The sequence below is a fragment of the Ixodes scapularis genome, unplaced genomic scaffold, assembly GCF_016920785.2.
Source record: "Ixodes scapularis isolate PalLabHiFi unplaced genomic scaffold, ASM1692078v2 PGA_scaffold44__24_contigs__length_19508400, whole genome shotgun sequence".
NCBI classification, from domain to species: Eukaryota; Metazoa; Arthropoda; class Arachnida; order Ixodida; family Ixodidae; genus Ixodes; species Ixodes scapularis.
The window spans coordinates 18,275,786-18,299,371 of NW_024609873.1; the positions used below are offsets into that span (position 1 = coordinate 18,275,786).

Consider the following 23,586-nt stretch of genomic DNA (forward strand, 5'->3'; position numbering starts at 1 on the left):
GGGGGGTCGTGACAAATTTAGGGGGGGGGGTTGCAGAAGGCGGCTCGAGAAATTAAAAGAATTCGAAGTTTGCTTTTCTGTAGCGCCGTCGACGAAAACAAAGTACAGGTCGCAGCTCAACATCGAACTGGAACTGAGAGTTACCCGAACACCGCCCTCGTTTTCAGAAACGTGCTTCAAGAGACAAGCTGAGTTTAGCCCTTGGGAACAGTTAATCCTGCTTCGCATGCATTTGGATCTTTTTGCTATAGGTTTTATATATTCCAGTTGATTCAAAATGGTAACTGTCAAATGAAATTTAAGCGTAAATTCTTTGTATCGCTGCTCATGCACTGAAAGCGAAAAGCTACTGGCGCCGCTAGAAGCCGACGGGACATTTTATGTTTTAGGTAGGTCGCAGGGTAGCGGATTTTGGGAAGGATTGGCGTAAACGGAAGAGAAATTAGGGAGTTTTCGTAGACCGCGTTGCCCCCTCCGCTAAGCGTTCCGCAACGAAGAAGTTGCTACTGCGCCTGCGCGCCGATAGCCTTGACTGTGGAGTTCCCGCTATCGCAGCGGGTTGCGGAGGGCCTTGCGGGACGGCGAAAACGATCTACGAAAACTCCCTATTATCCGTTCGTACAACGCGGATGTTACGCTCCCAGAGGCAGTGGCGGGCGGGCAAACGGTCGACAAACGCTTTGCCACAGCTGGGAAAGGCGGAAACACCCGAAGCATCAGAGCATGAAATCGGTACAACGACCGGCACAAACAGCACTCGCTAATGCCTCGCCCGTGGCCACGCACGGCACGTTCCTTGTGTTGGTTCTTGAAAGCCCGAAAACTAGGAAGTCGTATTAGAAAGACAATGTGAAATACTGAACTCTCTCGAATTGGATTCGTAACTTCTATTTAGCGACGTGAATCTTGAGAAAACAAAAATATATAGTCTTGAATTTTTCTTATCTACTCTCAGGTTCATGGTGAATTTTTTGCCCCGCCTTTCCTGAGCCAGTTCAGAGAATCCGAATGATAGATATAAGTCGTGGAAGAATTGGAAGCTTGGTCGCACTGAGACGGACGACAAGTTAGTGCCGGGGGACAAGTGTCCACGAAGTTGCGATTAAGAAAACTCGGGGAGTCGCAGTGAACGACTTAAGCTTAGATATCTGCCGTAGGCGATGCCCAGGGTCGAGTAAGGGTACGCGTGAGGTGACTGCATCCGTGGACGCCAGGAGGAGATGCGCGGGGACGTCAGAACGCCGCCCTCTGATTACAATGGTTAGCGGGGAGACGCTGCTATGGCCGTCTTTGTCTTTGCCCACCGTCTCCTCCAATCAGGGTGAACAAGAGCGTCGTCTTCTCCTTGCGTCGTGACTCGCGTTCGAAAGCCGGACGCCGCCGTTCGGCGTTTTAACGCGTTCGAGCACTGAGTCAAGACAAAGGAAGCTTGAATTTGAATAATCCATTCAACCAAAGCTAGGCGCTTTGGCGTCCTCACGCGCTCTCATTTCTTCCTTTCCTTCAGTTTCTCCCCATATAAATTCCAATAAGCCTCTCAAATCTCTGCGCGACACGTTAGAAAGCGGGGCCACGAAATGACGGCAGGCCTCACGAAGCCAGCTTTCATTTAGACTGATAAGCGTCTCAAGGATCGCCTCCTCGAAGCACTCAAGAACCCGTTCAATGGCTTTCCGGAGAACTGGATAGGAGCAAGTACTCCGGAGTCAATGTCAGTGAGTGGAAGTGAACGGCGCTTCTTCCCTCTGATTCCGAAGACTAACCGCAATACGTTTCTCAATCCTCCCCCCCTGCTTAGGTAGAACATGTATTTGATTTGAAAGTGCTACGTCTAAGTGTCCACGAAGTGCTATACCGGGGGTGGCCAGGGTGGCATAGTGCGAAAGACGCAGACAAAACTACAAATGTTCAAAAACACGCAGAAAAAAAAAAAGGGGGGGGGGGGGGGAGGGGGTCTATTTTTGATAAGAAACGATACGGATGGGACAGTCCTTTCCAAACGGGAACAAGTATAATTATCGACTGCAATAAATAACACGAGGCAACAGAACGTTTCTTCAACGGCTAAGGAAAAATGAATGCATGGTTCGCTATTCGCGACTCCAGCGAACGATAGGGGGCGCGCTGGTCAGGCAAAATGGCGAACGAAAGGTGGTTGTTTTCGTCGTTCCGCACGCGGACCACCACGCATTTCTTGCACTGCAGCGTAAAATCGGTGTAACATAAGGAAGCAAAGCGATTTTTCGACGGTAGGGACCTTTTTCTAGTCAGTGCGTAGGAATGACACGGCGGAAGCATAAAATAATTACTGCAAACGCTATGCCTGCTTCTATGCTGCCTACGAAAACCAAGCAGTATAGTAGACGGCAAAGTTGAAACGACCTCCTCTCTTGAACTTCTCGGCGTTGCCGCAACGAGGCGTCGATTTCGCTGGAGTCCCCAATAGCCAGCTTCTAACGCCCGTGATGCGTATACGGCTCGAAATTTTTCCAAGAACAAGAAAGAAAGCAGGGTCACTGGACACATCTATGTGTCAAAAAGCAGTCCAGCTGTATGTATGTACTGCAGTATACAAGGCTGCAAGGCTGCGCCAAGACTGTGAACTCTTCTGTTTTCCTTAATTCTATGATTTTTTTTTTTTTTTGGAGAGGGGGGGGGGACACAGGAGAGGAAGTGGGGAACGCTTACCAGGGAGCCGCGAGCCCCATCTTGTACCCGCGAAGAGCCGCTGTTTGACCGCGCGGCTCTAATCTGGACACTCGGCGAAAAAGTCGACGAGGAATCCGGCGGCCGTGATTGGCCGGCGCCGCGCGTGACCTTGGCGCCGCCCAATCACGGCGGTCGAATTCCTCGCCGACTTTTTTCGCCGAGTGTCCAGATTAGAGTACTCTGTTTCACTTTAACTCCGATCGCAGCCTACACTATATAGGACAGAGCCAATCATATACGATATATGATTGGCGCTCTATATGAAAGGGCCAATCAATCTGATGGAGCCGATCAAGCCACGCTAAAAGTGTCTCGTCATGACACTCGCTGTCTGTTCGGATTTGCTATCACAGGTTACAACCGATGCCGCACAGAAAAAGGTGCAGAATCGCGCGGCATTCACTTTGCCTCATTCGTTTTAATCGGTGATAGCAAAACGCACAAAAACAACCAGCGCTGTGACGATGCACTTTTGATGCGGCCTGATTGGCTCCATCGGATGGTAAAGTCAGCTGAGATAGGACTCGATGTGAAATGGTCTATGGACCTTCGCAAATGTCGCCCTCTGCGCGCTTGCTGCCATCTTTGTCTGCTGGGCGGTGGAACGCCGTTTGAGCATGCGCTGGTACTCTGCTGCGCTGTATATCAGGTCCCGCGCACGCATTTACAGCTCAGTGACTCAGCATTTTTCACCCGGATCATAAGCGATGCAAAGGTCTATGGACGTATATTTAACTTGAAAGATGGTACAGCTGCAACGGAAAAAGAGTAGCACAAGTGACCGACGACCGGAGCGGCAAAATCGCTACACGCGGCGCTATTGTTCCCGAGCGCACCGATAGCGAGAGTGCCAGTCACGTTCCATGTCTCATTGCGGGGGGGTGGCCGGCAAAAAACAGCCCATCCTAAAGCCCTCATTTTAACAGGTATCTTATCTCTTAATTTTCTGCCGGCCACCCCCCGCGTTGAGACATGGAACGTGACTGGCACTCTCGCTATCGGCGCGCTCGGGAACGATAGCGCCGCGTGTCGCAATTTTGCCGCTCCGGTCGTCGGTCACTTGTGCTACTCTTTTTCCGTTGCAGCTGTACGTATAAGTGGCCGGGTAGTTCCAGCGGATGTGTGTCGAGAATGAACCGTACTTCAGATTGTGATAATAGCAAGACCTTGTTTCTTGCATGCGAAAGTAAAGCAGTGTGTTTGGCGGGAGCTTGTAGATATTCAAACATCCTCTCCACCAGAGCCTGCTATATGAAAATTTCAAGCGAATCACGTAGGCAAGACCTGACCTTCTGCCGTTGGGAAAAAGTTTTAGCCGTAAACTAGTTAGCACACTTAAAGGATAGCTTGATATTTTTTTTTTTTCTCTTATGATCACTCAAAGGGGGCGAGGCAAGTCCCGGACGTCTTATTACCGCTTCACTGCTAATCAGATCTCGTCATCGGCCTGTAAGATAGTTCGTTAACAGTTAAGCAATTAAATTTTGTTATTCTGTAAGGTCCATAACATAAAATCTAATTCTTCCTGAGGTATAGCTGAGATTGCGAACGATTCGCGTCCATAAAGTGCTTTTTTCTAATCCAAAAGAGGTACACCGAGTGCAAGATACTGGGTAACCGGATGGATATACGCATGGTGTCATGTCGAATCTATTTATTTACATGTAGGACGCCGTCAAAAAAACAAAACAAAAGATACACCAATATTTAGTACCACAGGAGTGTTCCGAGTGTTTTACTGCGAGTCTGAACTGTTGTCGAGAAGGAATTAGATTTGTACTCCCGAAAAGTCATACAAAACGAGGAGTAAAAACATAATAGCGAAGCTTAACGTTTGGAGCACAGATCACGGAAAAGAATGGCAGGGGTAAACGCGAGCCCGTAAATAAGACGATTCACGATCAAATCGAGACCCTAACCCAACGCTCAAAGGTCACTGGCACCTAAAATAAAACTACGACGCACTTGCCTCGGGCGGGACGACGTTTTTATGCTAGGGGAGATGCTTCTCCGGGATTGTCAATCTGGGAAGGAGGGGGAAAGAGGGGAGGGGGGGGGGGGGTAGCAAATTTATGGGTTATGGGAAGAGCTCCGGGTGATATATGTCATCGAATTGCGTACTTTATGTAGGAAATTTAGGAAAAAGGAGAGGGGGGTGCTGGCCTCAGCCTGAGTGTCTTAGGGGGTGATTGTGGAGGTGTATAAATCACTAGGAGACTGCACCAAAACTTGGGGCAGACATAATTTACACTCTTCGAAAACAAGGTCGCAAGTAAGGCAACGCATACAAAATTCGCATCTGAAGCAGTCGAGCGTGCGGGGGACTGCACGCGGGCACGGTTAACACAAAGAATGCACCAACCTTCTCACACTCGAGGGGCCATCGCCCCCGACAGACAGGACCTGACTCCCTGGTAAGGACGCCGCAGCGACCAAGTCTACGCCCGATGTCCCATCACGGAATCGCAGCGGCCAAGTCGACAATCAGCCGAGGCTTCCTCGCAAAGTTGCCGTGTTCGCGAAGAGGCGACTCCCGGGCATGATCATCGACACATCATTTTCCTCCGACAAGCACACCACGCAAACGGGAGAAGCGCCTTCACTCGCCGCACGTCACTCACTCCTCGGCGTTTGTGAAGAGATGACGCGAGCAGCAACGCGCACAGACCGCGGACTGGCCGCAACGAAGACGAGCCGAGACTGGGAACGGACGGCGCGCGACTACGCCGGGCGGACGGGAAAAGGGGACGACGCGACGCTTCACAGATGGCGCTGGCGTCTCTCGAGAGACCCCCGCCGGAGGGATACGGAGGTCGCCCGCCGCAGAAGCGACTCGGACGCTGTGCCATTCGCGCGAACACTGACCCCTCTCCTCCAAAGCCGGGGACGAGGAACGGCTTGGCAATCACCGGAATAGGATCTAATAATTTTCGACGCACTTAAAAACACTTCCGAAGAACGAACTGTTGTATATATGGTCCTTGAGCTGAGAAAACATATTAAATTAATGCCGTGCATTTTGTAAAATAAAGTAAATTTTGTTCTCGTTTTTTTTTAAAGACAGGAGTTAAATGTTTGAACGGGACGGTTAGTCTAGGAAACAGACGTTTCTATAAGAAACTGCAATAAGCTGGTTCTTTTACCGGGTTATATTCGTTTTGACATATTACCGCGCGCTCAAAGGGGCTCTAAAGTGCTTTTTGAAGATCCTCCTTTTAGTGTCATAACGCAATCTACGAACTCTAAGCATCCTAAAAAAAGAAAAAAAAAAAAAAGAAAGCCGAAATTACATTCACGCGAGGCCGATTTGCATCTTAAAAAGAAGTGAACACAGATTGCGAGGCCTTGTCTCAGAACGACAGATGGCGCAACCGAACTTTGCTGAATATGAAAACGAGAAATCTCAAAAAGCACTTCAGTGCCCCTTTAAGTCATAGTATGGCTTTGACGGCGAAAAAGCGCACGGGCCATTTTGAGGAGAACTATACGGAGACTAACTGAGGGGAGGAGTATAGATGAGAGCTCGCAGGGATGTTAGAGCGCAGAGTCAGTCAGTCAGAGTTTTGAAAGCAAGGAAATCGAAGGAAGTGTTGCTGAGCCGGAGCAGAGCGCAGCGCGACTCCAGCGACCTATAGGGGGCGCCACCACCAAATAAACATGGCGGCTGGGTCCAGGTCGCATCGGCTCGGCCGGACTGCCAGAACGGGTGGCACATTCAATTTAACAGATTTTCTTTTGTTCAATGCAGAATTTTGTAGGTATTTGAACTGAAACGGTTAAGTGTAGCCGGTGCACATAAACTTGCAGAGCATAGTTTTGGAAATAAATAGCGCGAAGGTCAAGGACAAACTGACGGTACAAGCGCTAACTCACAACTGTCGTTTTAATAATCACACAGAAGACGAGAAAGAGGTAGCGTTTCTCTCTCGTCTTTCTTTTCGGTATGAAAAATTTCCATAATGAAACGGTCTTGATGGAAAAGGAAGTTACGTTGAAAGAACTGAGAAATAACAAATAAAGGAAGAAGGCGTTACGTTAAAAAACTGAAAATTAGCAGAAAGAAAGGAAGAAGTTGTCCACCATGAACCAAAGAAACCACCTTAAGTAGGAAAGTTAAGGTAGTTGAGTTCTTTTTCAGTCAATGCCACTGATGGTGCACTGACACACGAGTTCTCCTTTTCTTTTATGGCCAGTGCCTCGTATATTTCCCTTGATGTCTTCTCACGATACCTTCGAAGGATCCTTGTCGCTGTAAGTTTTGGCTTGCAGTGACAGTCTCTTACGTGCACTGCAAGATGCCCCGATGGTGTTGATTTGAGTGACGCAGCGTGTTCACGTAACCTGGTCTTCACACACCGGCCAGATTGACCAACATATACTCTGCCACAGGTGAAAGGGATTTCATATATAACCTGGCTTTGGCAAGGTATATATGTTTGCTTGTGCCTCTGACTGCATTCGTTGCGGCGGTCTAGTGGGGAATTCATCACCGGACAAAGCTTCCTTAGCTTGTCTGGTGCTGAAAAGACGACAGGGATGTCATACCTGGCAGCCACTTTTTTCATGTTGTGTGATACCCGGTGAATGTAGGGTATTACAGCCGGGCGTTGTCCTTTGTTCTTGGCTTTTTCTTTGTGTCTGTGGATGTTGATCATTTTTTCTACTACATCGTACAAGGTGGGACTTGGATAACCAGAGGTCTTGAGTCGGTTTATCTGTGTCTCAAAGCTCTGTCTTGCCGTGTGGTCACATGTGTCTTGCCGTGTGACCACACGGCAAGACAGACCTTTGAGACACAGATAAACCGACTCAAGACCTCTGGTTATCCAAGTCCCACCTTGTACGATGTAGTAGAAAACATGATCAACATCCACAGACAGAAAGAAAAAGCCAAGAACAAAGGACAACGCCCGGCTGTAATACCCTACATTCACCGGGTATCACACAACATGAAAAAAGAGGCTGCCAGGTATGACATCCCTGTCGTCTTTTCAGCACCAGACAAGCTAAGGAAGTTTTGTCCGGTGATGAATTCCCCACTAGACCGCCGCAACGAATGCAGTCAGAGGCAAAAGCAAACATATATACCTTGCCAAAGCCAGGTTATATACGAAATCCCTTTCACCTGTGGCAGAGTATATGTTGGTCAATCTGGCCGGTGTGTGAAGACCAGGTTACGTGAACACGCTGCGTCACTCAAATCAACACCATCGGGGCATCTTGCAGTGCACGTAAGAGACTGTCACTGCAAGCCAAAACTTACAGAGACAAGGATCCTTCGAAGGTATCGTGAGAAGACATCAAGGGAAATATACGAGGCACTGGCCATAAAAGAAAAGGAGAACTCGTGTGTCAGTGCACCATCAGTGGCATTGACTGAAAAAGAACTCAACTACCTTAACATTCCTACTTAAGGTGGTTTCTTTGGTTCACGGTGGACAACTTCTTCCTTTCTTTCTGCTAATTTTCAGTTTTTTAACGTAACGCCTTCTTCCTTTATTTGTTATTTCTCAGTTCCTTCAACGTAACTTCCTTTTCCATCAAGACCGTTTCATTATGGGAATTTTTCATACCGAAAAGAAAGACGAGAGAGAAACGCTACCTCTTTCTCGTCTTCTGTGTGATTATTAAAACGACAGTTGTGAGTTAGCGCTTGTACCGTCAGTTTGTTCTTGACCTTCGCGCTATTTATTTCGAAAATGCATATCCAACTAGCCCACCTTAATATTTTAGCATAGTTTTGGTTTCCGGTTTTTTTTTTTTTTTTTTTTTTTTTTGTTCTTTTTATGTCAAACTTTCGTTTCCGAGATTTTGTTCAAAACCAAAACTATGGGCTCCGGAGAAACGGTACTAGACTCTAATCAGTTTTGATCATCTAAGGAAAGCGGCGATGACTACAGAATTGTTCCACCGAGAGTAATTTTCAGCTAACTCGCTTGCCTCGACCATGCGACATATCCGCGAAATCGAGCTTTTGTGCGTATCCGCGTTTAAGAAACAGCTCCATTCGTCTGCTCGGTCAAGAACACAGGCTGCAGGAAAATTACGAAAATTAAACAAGCGCTTCTCGAGCCAAAGAGCATGTTAACCCACTGGCGCCCCAATAAGCAGCTGATACTCGTATTTCAATTCAGGTTTTATTAGCAATCGAAAAGTCATTTTGACGAGCGGGTTATGTATTATGTTACGTACTATGGGGTCCCACTAAAGTGATGTTAGTATATTTTTCGTGTTGAAATGTGAGCTTAGATGACTAGCTTTTAAGTGAACTGCTGAATAAAAGTGTATTTGACAGACAGAGAGATACTACTTAAACTCAGCCAAATGCTTTTAGCCGGTAGCACGGAGACGAATGCGGACAAACTGAAGAGAGTCTTCATCGGAGATTCAGCAGAACCCCTCTGCATTGAACTTGACTTTGAATCCTGAACGGAGAAAATGAGTACTTTTTGTGGCCGCTCAACCTGAGCAATGTAGACGTATATTGCTGCTGGCTTCGACGGCGGTATAATATAAATATTGGAGGCGCGATAGATCATAATGCTGTGACAGCTTCTAACTTTGCGAGACGCGCCCCCACCTTTTGAAAGCAGATGATTTCCCTCATTAATCGTACGCAGCAAGCAGGTTTCCTGAATCACGTAATTGCGAAATCAGCCCAACTCCTTCAGTGTGGTCCAGAGGCTTTTTCGACGAAAAGCAGCCAAGATGAATAGCGAACACACCGACCGGCGTGGGTAACTCAAATTTGAAGCTAATCGAACACAACCAAACTCAATAAAAGAAACTATCGAACCTTCCTATTCACTTGACTGCAACATTGGTTTTCCCTCCAGTGAAACACCTCGTCTGTCGTCCTCAGTCCACTGTTCTAAATCCTTATAAAGAAACCACTTTTCAGTTACCAAGTAGTCCTCACTTTGAATGTGATTCGAGACAGACAAGAAATCGAAACAGTTTTCCGTGATTCCTCCCCATCCGAGAAATTGAAAGCACGCGACCGTGTGTTGTAGAGTAAACGGGCTTTCAAACACGTGATGGAAGGAAACAATCTCCTGAGGCTTCACCACACTAATGAACACTCAGGCAAACTTAAAAAATTTTCGGACCTTCGTCAAATTATATTGTTCGCCACCGCGCCGACAACACGTGTCCGCGAAAGCCACCAGAGACACGGAGGGGCGCGGAGCGACCTGGTCCGGCTGGTTCCCGGTTTTTCCGCTTGGTGGCGTCCGTTTTGCTGGAGTCGCGAATAACGCGACCACGAGACTGCAGAAGGCCAAACGTATGACAGACACAAACGCAGTCTCTATTGCATCCCACCCGCTGTCTCCTACCAACCAGAGTGAAAAAGAGCGTCTTCTGCTCCTCGCGCAATGTCTCGCGTTCTAACTCTATCAAAGAGACAAGGCTGCAGCTAGCCTCTGAATCTACACACTGATCCTTTCGATCACATTTAGGCACTCTGACGTTCTTATCTCCTCCCCCCCTCTCAGTTTGTCTCCGCACTGGTAGCTGGCATCTTGACGACGCGACTGCTGCAGTTTATCAGGTATGAATGCATACCCGACAGATTGTCATACACCTGACCAGTCAATTGTCATACTCGGAGATGTTGAATATATTTGTCTTGTTCGGAGAAGAAACGGGAAGGACGTTCCAAAACGTGATTGCCACAAGGAATGGTAGAGGCCGAGCGAGTTGAACACGAATACTTAAAATCGAAAGAATAAAACACGGAGGACAAGCACAGGACAACCGCGTTCTTTCATTTTGCAACGACGTTTGTCGTTGCAACTGTTTAGCAAATGTGCAACTTTTTACCCAGCCATTGAGAGTGCATCCTGCGTGATAGGCCTCAATAATAAGCGCCACTCAAAACGCATATAAGCGCGTTGATTACGAGAGTCAACGCTGTTCTTGCAGCACATCTTGTTCAGCAACGAAATGCTACTGGCATACTGATACTACCAAGTAAAGGTAAAAACATACAAGGAACTGCAGAAATTACATGCTCACAGTTGCACAAGGTGTACAATAATATATATAAGAAGCCTTACCTAAAACTGATCGATATACCTTGGTCATATGAAGGAAGTCGGTATATACAGAATCTGTTGCTCCGCTCACTTCCGCAGTCTTCCGCAAGTCTTTCAATAATTTCCGCGACGTCCAATCACGTAACAGTCATATGACATCCTTACGCGGTTACTCACAGCTGCTTCCCGCCTTTAGCATGCCAAAGTAACTATCACTAAACAAATCTGCCCCTTTGCACAGCTATAAAAAAAAAATCACTTTTTTTTTTTTTTTTTTTTGGCACAGGGGCAGAATGAAAAGATCAGAACCTTGGTGTCCAGAATAGGCTTGGTAGAAACAGTTTTTGGCTAAGACTGTTTGAAAGGAAGCACTGCCAAAGCGCACGAGGGAAAGTCGAGCTTCAAGTGCGCTTGTGGCCCATGTTTGGAGTGTTTTCTTTCACTGAGTCTTAGCTAAGACGCTGTTTGTAAAAAGTAGTGATGGACCGAATCTGCCGAACTTCAGATTCGGCAAAGTTCGGCACATGACGAACTTTTGAAGGAAAGTCTGCGTCTGCAAACGTCTGCGCACGCGCGAGAGCGCGACGGCGCCAAGGATTGCAAATGGACGCAGTGCGATCGTGCGGTTACCATCGTCATATGTCCGGCGCTTCCTAGTGCTACCAGCGGTTGCGGCAAGGTGCGGAGTAGGCGACATGGTAACTATGTGTTTTTCAGCTTATGCGAGTGTGCGTTCTCTTCAATCTTTTGATTATTTTCTGCCTCAAGAACAGAAGATCGATCATAAATTGACGCAAAAACGACGCAGTCCACTGCGCAAGTGACGTGATGCGGTGCATTCCGGATAACGTGATTTTCATTTGATCTTTCCAGTAATGTAACCAGGTATTGCAACACTGACCGACAAGTATATACTTTAAAGTACTCCTTGCCATTATAGCAATCCTGTTTTCGGCGCGCAAGTACTTTGTGCCAAAAAAGTAATATTGCTTTTCAATTAGCGTTATTTCGCGGTTTTCGTCTATCCGCAGAAAATTAAACACGGAACTACCATGCTCCATGTTGCACATTCGACATTCTCAACTCTTTCCATCTTCCTAAACGCCCCGCGCGTCCTAACTTCAGAAATCGGCCTTTTAAAAGTTATAAATGAGACGTTGCGAATTTTGGACACACACTTTCATGCAAAGCTGAAGTGACTCAAATCGAAAAACGTGCATATTTAGAATGATATTGTTATCGCTCCTGGTGAAGGCTCAGAAGCTGTTGCATTAATTTTCGCGCACGAAACGGTGACTCGCAGAGAAAGTAAGAACACAGCGTTACCGCCTTGATTTCAACAATACGCACTTGCAGGCTTGCGCTGATTAGGCCTCAAAACCGAAACTCTCATATCGTGACTACGGCCGCTACTACCCAAGCCTGCGGCCGCTTCTACCCAAAAAACACACCACTTCTGCAAAAAGTCACTTTAAAATTACCAGTAAACACACAGAAATTACACCGATACAATTATCTTGTAGAATATCGCCTCATTTACTAATCACTGTGTCAATGTGCATTAAAAACGACCCTAAAACCTTTTTTTTTTTTTTTTTTTTTTGCACGAAAGAACGATATATTAACTTTTAGGTCTGGCAACAATGCATTCTTGCCGAATCTTTGCCGAATCTCTAGAAAAGATCGGCGAAAATTCGGCTTTGCCGAATAGAAGCTTCAATTCTCTTCGGGTGACGTTGGGAATTTTTTTCCTCTCACTTTATCGATTAGGCATTCGTTTGTTTCTCTGATATCCGTGTCACACAGTTCGTGTCGGTTGTTCGTAGCGTTCCGTCACCCTCCCCTTGGAGATTCCAGTGCTTAAACACATTCTGTGTTAAACTTAGGGCTGCCGCTGTCTTAGGCCGGGGCGTAACGTTCGTTCCTGAGGAGCGACACCGGCCATCGAGTTCCTTTCTGGGACGTGTTTCCCTGCAGAACAGCTGGCGCTGCCGTTTCGAGAGCGCGTCCGCGAAATACGGTTGTTTCGAAGTTTCCTTCAGCCAACACTTCCTACTTAACGAGGCCGGAGGGCTGAAGCTTCTACGTCACCTAAAGAGGCAGAAGCAGGGTGCGGATTGGACGCGAGCACTACGTCAGAGTTCGACTGAGACTCGTCTCCGATGTTTGGGGACATGAGCCTGATCCGAACACCAACGCCTCGCTGGTATCCTATCTGCCCCAGGTGTATGCCTCTTTAGGTGACGTTGCGAGTCCAGACCAGTGGCCTTGTTATCGAGGACGTGTTGCGCAGTACCAGCGGAGATTGGGGAACTCGCCTGTTGGCTTTCCCGCACAGCACGCACGGAAACACGTGACATCGCACGAAGACTGAAACTAACTTACAGAAAAACAGAATGTAATATTAAAGTGGATGAAAACTCTATGGAAATAATAACATAGTTTGGCATCAAGCTCTAAATGTAAGTACGTCTTAAGCAAGGGTGCGACTTATTTACGATCTCTCTTTCTATAAATAGGAGTCTCAACAAGGAAAAGTGGCCGCGGGAGATATATTTTTCGTTCGATTCACTGCGGGAAGATTGAGACTGGCTACCGCTTGGGTACATATCGCGAACACATTACACATGTGTGGACTTACTACTGCAATTTCGACGCGCCAACCTTCCAAATATATCTACAAGTGGGACTTATACACAGGAGCGACTTTTCTAGCGACTTTTGTTTTGGTAAGAAACATATAGTAATCGGGGAGGTGGGGGATGCGACTTATACGACGGAAGAGTATACCGCACCGGTAGACAAGCATACGCGAGCTCGCGCTGGAACAAGTTGATATTTTATAATGCCAATAAGGAAGTACTAGGATAAAATTAGTTAAAAGCAAGCTGTAGTTATTTACCGTATTGGCAAGATATTGATCCGCTCAATAAGTTGTATTTGTAGTCAAAAATACCTAAAAACCGATGAACCGTTTTATCTCCATGCAAAACCGCCGCCGAAGGTTGCTCTAACCATTAGGAGCGCGAGGTTCTCTTTCGTGTTCACTACACATTATCCCGGAATCTCCAGAATCGCTATGATATGCCACACCTTAAAAAAAGTGGCATCTCACCGGAGTTAACAATGGCTGAATCCCAGTGTGTCGTGAGCAGAGCAGATCAAAATCAGGCTTTTGGACACAAAACTTGGCTGAAAACCGGTGCTTCGTGAGCAGAACTAAATGAAACGTGTGGACGCTAAACTTGGTTGATCTGTCACTGTGTCGTGAGCAGAACAAAATGGGGCTTTTGAACCCTAACCTTGGCTGAATCCCTGTCTGTCGTGAGCAGACCGAAATGGGACGTTTGGACGCTAAACTTGGCTGAATCCGAGTGTGGGGAGCAGAATGAAATGGGAATTTTCGACATAAATCTTCGATGAATCTCAGTGCATCGTGGACAGAACTAAGTTGTATTTTTGGATGCTAAACTTGGCTGAATCCCATTTTAGTTCTGCTCACGATTGGCTGGGTGACAGTGTACCGTAAGTAGAACGAAACGGGGCTTTTGGTGCTAAGCTTGGCTGAAACAAAGTGTTTCGTCAACAGAATTGGAACTTTTGGATGCTAACCTCGGCTGAATACGAATGTTGTAAGCAGAACAAAATGGGGCTTTTGGAAGCCAAACCTGGTTGAATTTCAGGGTGTCGTGAGCAAAATTATATGGGACTTTTGGATGCTAATCTTGACTGAATCCCAGTGTGTCGTGAGCAGAAACAAAAATTTGGCTTTTGGACACTAAAAGTGGATGAAACCCTGTGTTTCGTGAGCTGAACTAAATGGGACTTTTGGAAGCTAAACTTGGCTGAATCCCACTGTCATGTGAGCAGAACGAAATGAGGCTTTTTGACAGTAAACGTGGCTGAAACTAAGTGTTTCGTCAGCAGAACTAAATACGACTTTTGGACGCTAAACTTGGCTGAATCCAAATGCCGTGATTAGAAATAAATGGGTTTCTTGGATGCTAAATTTGACTGAATCCCAGTGTGTTGTAAGCAAAACTAAATGGAACTTTTGGACGCCAACCTTGGCTGAATCTTAGTGTTTCGTGAGCAGAACTAAATATAACTTTCGGAGACTAAACTTGAATAAATTTCAGTGTGTCGTGAGCAGAACGAAATGGGGCTTTTGGTCACTAAACTTGGCTGAAACCCAGTGTTTCGTGAGCAGAACTAATGAGGCTTTTGGACGCCAAACTTGGCTGGATATCCGTGTGTCGAGACCGACACGCGGAGCGGCTCTGTTTACCAACACGGCCGGAAGGCCGCGCATGCGCGGTAGCTATGTGGGCAAAGGCAGCCCGGTTCTCCGTGTTTTCGCCATTGCGTTCTATGGCGTGCGCTCGTTGTTGACGTTGAAGGGACGCTTCTAGCTTTATTTGTGAGTCTTATTTCCTGACAACGTATGTCGTATGCTATGCCCGAATATTTGAGCTCGCTGCCCGAGCCTGAACGGCAGCGCTATCGAAACAAACTGTGCGTGGACGGCGTTTCCTATGACGATCCGTACGCCGTCAACAAGGCCTCCTGGGCTTTCGACGTGATGTTGCTGCCACCGAAGTCGACGGCTCACGTCCTCGCTTATTTAGTCTTTTCGCCAAGCCAGTTCACGGCCGACACAGTACAGGCGTACAAGTCTCTCGAGGCCTACGATTACTTCGAGTCGGTTTTCGCACCGCCGGCTGGATCAGCGGACCGTGGGTCTGCGGAAGTGTATTTATTAATTAAATAAATACACACTGCGGTATTGAAGTAGAGGTATGATATTTTTCCTACCCTCATGACCACAATGCATGACAAGCTGTAACGCTTTGTTCGTTCTGCAGTCTTGGAGGTAACACGTTACAAGTAACGGCGTTACCAGAAACGCGTTAGTTTTTCAGTAACGTTGTAATTTATTCGTTACTTTTTCGACACAGTAACGGGTAACGTACTTACGTTATTATTTCAAGTAACGTAGTTACGTTACTCGTTACTCCTTCCCAAGTCTTAAAGAAATTACACTTAAATTTTTTCTGTCTTTTTAGGCGTCAAGCTATGTTTTTCTTTGCGTTTTTTCTCGTGAGAATTTAGGTGAAACCGTAAAAAGAGATAAAGTAATTATGTTCAGTTTCTGCATGAACATAATGTTTCTTGATTTATGAACTTATGCATGCGTGTATCGTCAAAACCGTAAAATGTGTTAAATCATAATTTAAAAAGTAACGCAGAGTAACGTGCGCTACTTTTTATCGGTAGCGGTAACGCGTCCCTTTTATTTTCAGGTAACGTAGCTCAGTAACGCGTTCCTTTTATTTGCAAGTAACGAGTAACGTATTCCGTTACTTTTTTTCGCTAACGTCTACAACACTGCCGTTCTGCCGCCGATCCCCTTCTGCTGGGCGGGCGTAGCGAGCCTCCGACGAGCGCTTGGTCGGTGCTTTGTGCGCGAACACCATGAGAACAAAATCCGGGTGGTCTCGATCAGACAACGGTTTCCCTGCACATAAGCAGGCCTCGGGACGGATATTGAGATGGAAGCCGCACTTGCTTCAAGAAAGTGCTTGCCGCACAAACGGTCGTTCGCGCGAGGCGGCCATTCTTTTCGATCCACGAATATTATCCACCTTCTATGCTTTTCAGGGTCTGCCGGGAACTTGTGGGAACTCACTCCGCTACTTTTCTTGTACATATCGGTGCGGTTACCGGCAACACAGCCTCGCGGCATGCTGAAATGCTATGACACCCATGCGAAACGTGCGCCCTTTTGCCCACACGACCCGGCTCCGGCGCGATCGCAGCGCCACCGCAGCTCCGTGACGTCAAGCCCGCGTGTCGGTCTATATGGGACTTTTGGATGCTACTCTTGGCTAAATCCCAGTGTGTCGTGAGCAGAACGAAAATAGGGCTTTTGGACACTAAACGTGGATGGAACCCAGTGTTTCGTGAACAGAAAGCAAAACTAAAGGGGACTTTTGGACCTTAAACTTGGTTGACTACCAGTGTGTCGAGGGCAGAACTACATGGGAGTTTTGAACGCTGAACTTCGCTAAATTCCAGTGTGTCGTGAGCAGAACTATTGGGGAGAAGATCAAACAGTCACACCTCTAGCGGTACGCTTCGGCTGTGTGGATAACAAACCGTATTTTCCTATTTGTTTTTGATCAGAAAAATCGAAGATGACGTTTCGAAGCCGCTCCTCGCGGGACTAAAGCGCTGGTTAGAGCGAGGCGCTCGTGCCGAGACCGTGCTAGGCGAGGTTCAATTTCTTTGTTGTGCAGTGTTAGTAAACACCGGGCTGTGAGGCAATAAGCTCGATAAAGCGCTCCCTATAATTCGATCTTCTGCCCAATACTCCGTTCACCCTTAAGCTGAGACTGCATCCAATGTCACAAGCACAAAAGCTCGGGGTCGCTGCTTTGAAGCATTCTTCCGCAGAACGAGAGCTCGCGCTAGAAATGCATGTCTTAAAGCTAGGAGGGCATTCTCGCTCGCGTTTGTATACCTATGGCTGTATTCTCAGCTTAAAGATGAACAGAGAATAAATGGGACCTTTGAACGCTAAGCTTGGCTGAATCACAGTTCGTCGTGAGCAGAACAAAATGGAGCTTTTATTTATTTTATTTATTTAAAATAGCCCCAGGGCCATTGGCATTCCAGGAGTGGGGGTTAGAAGACACTAGACTTGGCCGAAACCGAGTGATTCGTGAGCAGAAGAAAATGGAACTTTTGGACGCTAAACTTGGCTGAATCCGAGTGCCGTGAGCAAAACTAAATGGGGCTTTTGGATGATAAATTTGGTTGAATCCCAGTGCGTCGTAAGCGGACCATAACCAAACGAGATTTTTGAACGCGAAATGTAGCTGAATCCCAGTGTGTTGTGAGCAGAACAAAATGGGATGTTTGGATGCTAAACTGGGACGAATTCAAGTGTGTCATGAGAAGAACTTAATGTGAATTTTGGACGCTAAACTCGGCTGAATCCCAGTGTGTCGCGAGCAGAACAACATTTGGACCTTTGGACGCCACAGTTGGCCGTAACCTAGTGTGCCTTGAGCGGAACTAAATGGCTTTTGTACGCTAAACTTGGCCGAATGCCAGTGTGTCATCAGCATACCGAAAGGGGGGTTTTTAACGCTAATTTTAATGTTCTGAATTTTTAAATTACTCGAATTCTTGAAATACTTAGTTTTGTGGTAGCTCGCTGCAGCAGGTCATGGTAGCTCACACGCAACCCAGGAACAACAAAAGATATACACATCTTGTTGCAAACAAGTTGGAGGGCGTCTTTGAAAAAATCACAAAATGAGTTCCTTTCTGCAGCTTGCTGACTCTCGTTGCACATATTGATCCACTTAGAGCGTATGCGAATAAAGTCTGCCTAAGTCGGAGAAACACTATGTGAAGTGCCTTGTTAACGCCTCTTCGATCCACCCTTGTACATCAGTGTCACGACTTTTGACCGGACATATATTCGGTCGAGGTCACGCTGCTAATAAATCATACAAAAGACAGTCTGCGGACACTGTCTGAAACGTGTGTCTTCCTCGTATGACGGCCCTGCCACAATTGTCATATAAAACTCTCTCAATACATGCTCGAAGCATACGTATATGGATCAAGCAAATCCGCTTCCAAGATGCTTTTGAGGCGTGCCTGCAGATAATTATGTCATCATGTCTACAGCGAACACAATGTCTTTCGCATGATATACGAGCAGTGTGTCTGCTACTATAAGAACGCGTGTCGTGCGGTGACCTCCGTCAATGCACCTATTATTTGCTAATGTGTACTTGCATAGCCTCCTAAATACTGACAAAGCCTGGCAGATCACCACGAGAACCGGCCGCCGAAATGGAAAAGGTGGAGCGGGAGACAACGGATGAGAGGAGAGCCACTTGACTGGCGCCCCGTTGCGGTGAGACGCCTAAACACAATTCTCCCGAGCGAACAAGTGTGTTTGGGGTCCTCGCCGCTGCAAAAGCTGCGCGCTGACGTTCAGGTTCTCCGAGAAACGGCTCTTTGATGCTCTGTGCTACCAGATCCTCGCGCTGCAAATCTGCGACCGGGTACCCTATGAATCCGTCGTCGAACTGCAGGCATTGTGAGCATAGAGGAGGCTATGGTACTTGAACACCCAAAGTCATTTTTTTTAAATTATGAAATCATATTATTTTAATCGAATCAAATGACACACATAGACGCACTGATTAATGGTATGCTAGCCGAACGATGTGACGAAGTGCTCGCGTCCAATCAGTAGGTGAGTAACGCGTTACAAGTAACGGTCTTACCGGTAACACAAAACTTTTCTTTTGGGAGCGCGTAGTGTATATATATTCGGTACAATCTCAAAGCGGTAACGGGTAACATACTTAGGTTACTTATTTCGAGTAACGGCCGGGTAACGTAGTTAGGTTACTCGTTACATATTCTTTAGAGGGCTCAAAAAATAATTCTTTAAGTTTTTTGTGTGTCTAGGCACTAAGTAATGTTATATTTTAGGTTGTGCGTTTTTGTGAGTATTTGGGTGAAACCGTAAAAAATAGACAAGGCAATTATGTTCGGTTTCTGCATAGACATAATATTTCTTAAAATAGGGCACTTATGCATACCTGTAATGTCGAAAATTGAAGAACACGCTAATTCATTATTAAACAAGTGACGCAAAAGTAACGTGCGTTATGTGGTAACGCTAAAGCGTCCCTTTTAGTTTGATGTAACGTAGGACGGTAACGCGTTCCTTTTCTTTGCAAATAAAGAGTAACGTATTTCGTGACTGTTTTTTCGGTAACGCTCACAACACTGCGTGAAATCCACGAATTGCACTCGGCTAAGATAAAGTTATAAAGCCCATATGCAGTGATGTGATTCGCCTAAGCCGTTTTGGAGCACCTTTTGGAGCAGCCAAAAGGGTGTTTTGGAGCAGCAAAATTGGCCTCTGGAGCAGCCAGAACAGTGTTTTGGAGCAGCAAAAGTGGCTTTTGGAGCAGCCAAAACAGTGTTTCGGAGCAGCAAAAGTGGCTTTTGGAGCAGATATTCTTAGAAAAATAAATATATTTTCGTTTTAAGTGCTGGACGAACGAAGGACACTTCGCTCGCCGCAATAAGCAAATTATGGTCAAGTTAGACCACCTGGGAGTCTTTCAACATGTAACTGAAATGCCAATGACATGACACATCTTGCAATGCTTTCGTTAAATTATACATATATATGTACCGTTATAGATAAAAAGGAAACAAACAGCCCATATTAAAATTTATTTGAAAATGACCAGCTTATTAGTAAATATCACAGCATTAGGTTGACTACCATAGTTATATGATATAATAAATGGAAGCTGTCTCCAACTGATGATACACGTAACTACTGCAGTGCAATGCGAAATTGTACACAAGACAAAGGTGCGTTAAGACTAGTGGGTGCTTTTCTTTTTGCCTTCCGAAAGTTTCTAGAACGCTGCTGCAAGCCTCGCTTTGCCTGTGGCTAGTAATGAATTCCCACTTTCAATGTCTCCAAAGAGACATTGAGACATCCCACAAGTGAACAGTGCTGTGGGCGTTGCCGAGCAATTCCGAAAAACCGCTTGCCACCATTTTACTGGTTCCCGACGTGCCAGATTTTCGTCAAAAGTAAGCAAACGTAAAACAATGGGTTGCAAGCGTCTCGGCTAGTGCTTCTGTCGTGCAGTCATGTTCGCATGCACATGAGGGCAACTTCGGCAGGCTTGCATTTGCACGTGCTTCGTCGCGCGAGCGGAGATGGCTGTTCGATCGAAAAAGACACCATGCCACTCCGCTCCGTCGCCAACTGGTTCCCAATATTGTACGCAAAGTGTGATTGTCCAGCATATGACAAAAAACTGTCCAGCGGCACGTGCTTGCCAGGCCGGCAGGCGAGGCACAAGCTAAACACAGAGAAAAAAAGAACCTGAGCAAGTCAGGTCAAAACGAGACATCGCGAGTCAGGGTCAAAAAGTACTTGGAGCGCTTTGTACAATGACTGAGGCACTGAAGCGTCAACACACGCCCGCGTCAATCGTTGAATTTATTTATTTATTTATTTTTTTTTAAGGCGCGATCGACGAGACACATTAACGACGAGAGCGTGAAACGAGAGGTGGCAGGAAAAACTATGCAGCCCGGATGGACGATTGATAGAGGGTACTTTTTGTTGGGCAGCCGCTTGCGCTACCTAGCTCACGCATGCTCGATTACGGCACTCAGTTTAGTATCGGTTTCGAAAGACGACCAAAATTGGTCTTTTGGCGCAGGCTTGGCGCAGATCATCCATATTTTGGCAAAATGTAGCAGGATGTAGCAGGGTTAGCCCCTTGGCGCAGTTTGGCGCAGCAATCACATCACTGCATATGGTTACCTTACCGTCACCCTCTGTTCATACACGCGTTACGACCAAGTCTTCGAAATTTTTGAAGCAGAGGAAAAAACGAGAAACCACCCAGAGTTGGAAATATTATAGCAAATATACATTTTCTGGCCTTACTTAGTCAAAATGAAGTTTCAGCTCAGGATTAAAGGCAGGGATGTGAAACGCAAGTGAGCTCCTCGTGCTACTTCGATCCTTGGCTAGCTTCCGTAGCGTTTAATTTAAGATTGTCTTAAATGAGACAGGGCTATTAGCTTTTTAGCACGTCTCCACAGGATATCTGAGAGATATGCATATCTTCTGGTCATCGAAAAATGAAGGCGGTGTAACCTTGATTCTATAAACACGTGTTGACATAAGGCATATAGATCACAGCGAAGCAAGCACGCGAGAAGAAATCTCAGCGACCCTTTACTCAACGCAGTCGTTTTTAGAGCGCATTCCTGAAAAAGGCATTAGAAGCTTTTATATTTCTACCAACCGCTTGGGGCCCCACTTGTTGGCTATGTCTGGTTAAAATATAACCAACATATTTTCTTATTTTGTCACATTTTAACTTCATCATGGGCCCTGAATTGTTGGTGCAAACTTTAATTGCTAATTCACCAACAAGAGAGACGTCCTGCCAATTTAGTTGAGTAAAAACTTAAATGGTAGCAGTGTATGCAAGGAACTGGAGTGTTTGGGGATCCATAGACGCAAACAAGGTAAAAATCGTCTGAAATATTTGAAGTGTTCTGTTTCGTTAAAACCCCGGATAAAATTACTTGGACGGTCTTTGCACCGACTAGAAAAGCACCTCAGTTCTCAAGGCTACGAAAATCTCACTGCCATTGGCAGCAGTTTCGTTTTCCGCAATATTGAGCTCCACCTTAGTGAAACACTTATTCGAATGTGTTCAGCTAAGCATAAAGATGTAAGCTGATATTATAAAAACTTACATATTCTAACTTACGGCCTGCAGGATTATCACGAGCTCGGGTGCGTTCCTTTGACAAATAATGCGAGCGTTCCTCTTTTAAATCGGGCACTATAGGACGCTAGTCCCAAGTTCACAAAGGCCAGGTCCCAAGTCTTGTGGGAAAACACGCAGGGGACACCATACAGCACGCGTGCGTACGGACGCAAGCATATGTGTAGAAACTACCTAGGCACGGTGTCACAGGTTCGGATGTTAAAGATCCCATATCAACAAACGAATTTGGAATTTGACTTGGACCGCTGTCCAGGTGTTAGGACCACACCTTGGCGATAGACATCCTGAAAGGCTGGAGGAAATTGAGAGCAAAGCATGCCGACGTTACGAACAGTATTTTATGTAAAATAATTCAAAAGTAAGGAAAGGCGCACAGGACGTACACACAGTCGAAAGAAGGAAAGAAAAAAAAAACATCAAAAGTCGAATCGAGGTTGTCATACAGTTTTGGAGGGGGAGAGCCGAGTCAGCGTTCCAAGGTGCAGGTGGAGGTCCGGTTCGTTGCGCCGCCAGTCGGGGTCGAGAAGCCATGGTGGTTTGGGTGTCGTAGTGACGCACAACACTCACAAGCACTCACACCCCTCTCCGTTGAATACCTTCTCGGTGTTCGAACAACCATACCGACGCGGATCTGCTCAGCGCCGACCATCCACACCGTCGCAACCTTGCTCCGCGGTGTGTTCCACCAAACCTCGCGCGCGCGGGCTAAGCTCGCGCTCCTGTCCTCGGCGCTCGCGCACCCCACTCACAAACACGGGATCGGACAACACCATAACCATTGAAGGGCAAAAATAGTTATTGAATTCTGTGACACACGGGAATGAAGACGGGCAGACGAATACGTAGACTGATTTTGGATTTAAAGGTGCTGTGCAACGATATTCAATTGGAATGTTTTTCTCTCTACACGAGCTTACTGGCACACCTGGGACTCAAGGATACTCACACGCAACGTCATTGGCCAAGAAACTCCTTTGTTGCGGTGTAATTTCAAGGACAAAAACGATCATTTTCATTCAATCTCTCCTTTGCAAAATTTGATGACGTAACTCGGGGATCGCAGTACACCCAAGTGACGATATTTGAATGCGGTTCATAGATTGGACCCGAGCATTGCGTGGGCACTCGACTTGGGCTCGTGACAATTGCTAGCTCGAGAAGCATTCGGGTTGTGACCCGTGTCCAATCGCTGCAACGACGACAACAGCCGAGCCATAACAATGTCTGGAACTCAGCGCGTGTCCTGCGCTTTGCCAACCCCAGCGCGTGGCTATGATCAACACTGGCGGCATATAATCGGCTCCAGATCACGTGGCCGCTTGTTCTGGCTGCGAGTTGAGGGGGTGAACGCTGCTCGTTTTTCTTAATTTTTTTCTGTGACTTCTATTGCGTGGGGTGAAAAACGAACGCGTGTTTCATAGGTCATTAACTTTAGGGATCCGTTTTAAGCGGTATTT

The 23,586-nt window shown here is 46.5% G+C and overlaps 1 protein-coding gene across 2 annotated transcripts in view; it reads right to left on the minus strand.

The window, feature by feature from the left end:
* The window catches only part of LOC8038026 (adenylate cyclase type 5), a 330,452-nt gene that overhangs the window by 182,097 nt on the left and 124,769 nt on the right, over positions 1–23,586 (minus strand). Inside the window, exon 1 of one of the 2 annotated variants that reach the window (XM_040223492.3) lies at positions 5,072–5,385. The exons of the other annotated variant lie outside the window; for it this stretch is intronic. The gene's annotated coding sequence lies outside the window, so the exon portion shown is untranslated. Of the gene's footprint in view, positions 1–5,071; positions 5,386–23,586 lie in introns of those variants that run through there. 2 annotated transcript variants of the gene reach the window in all.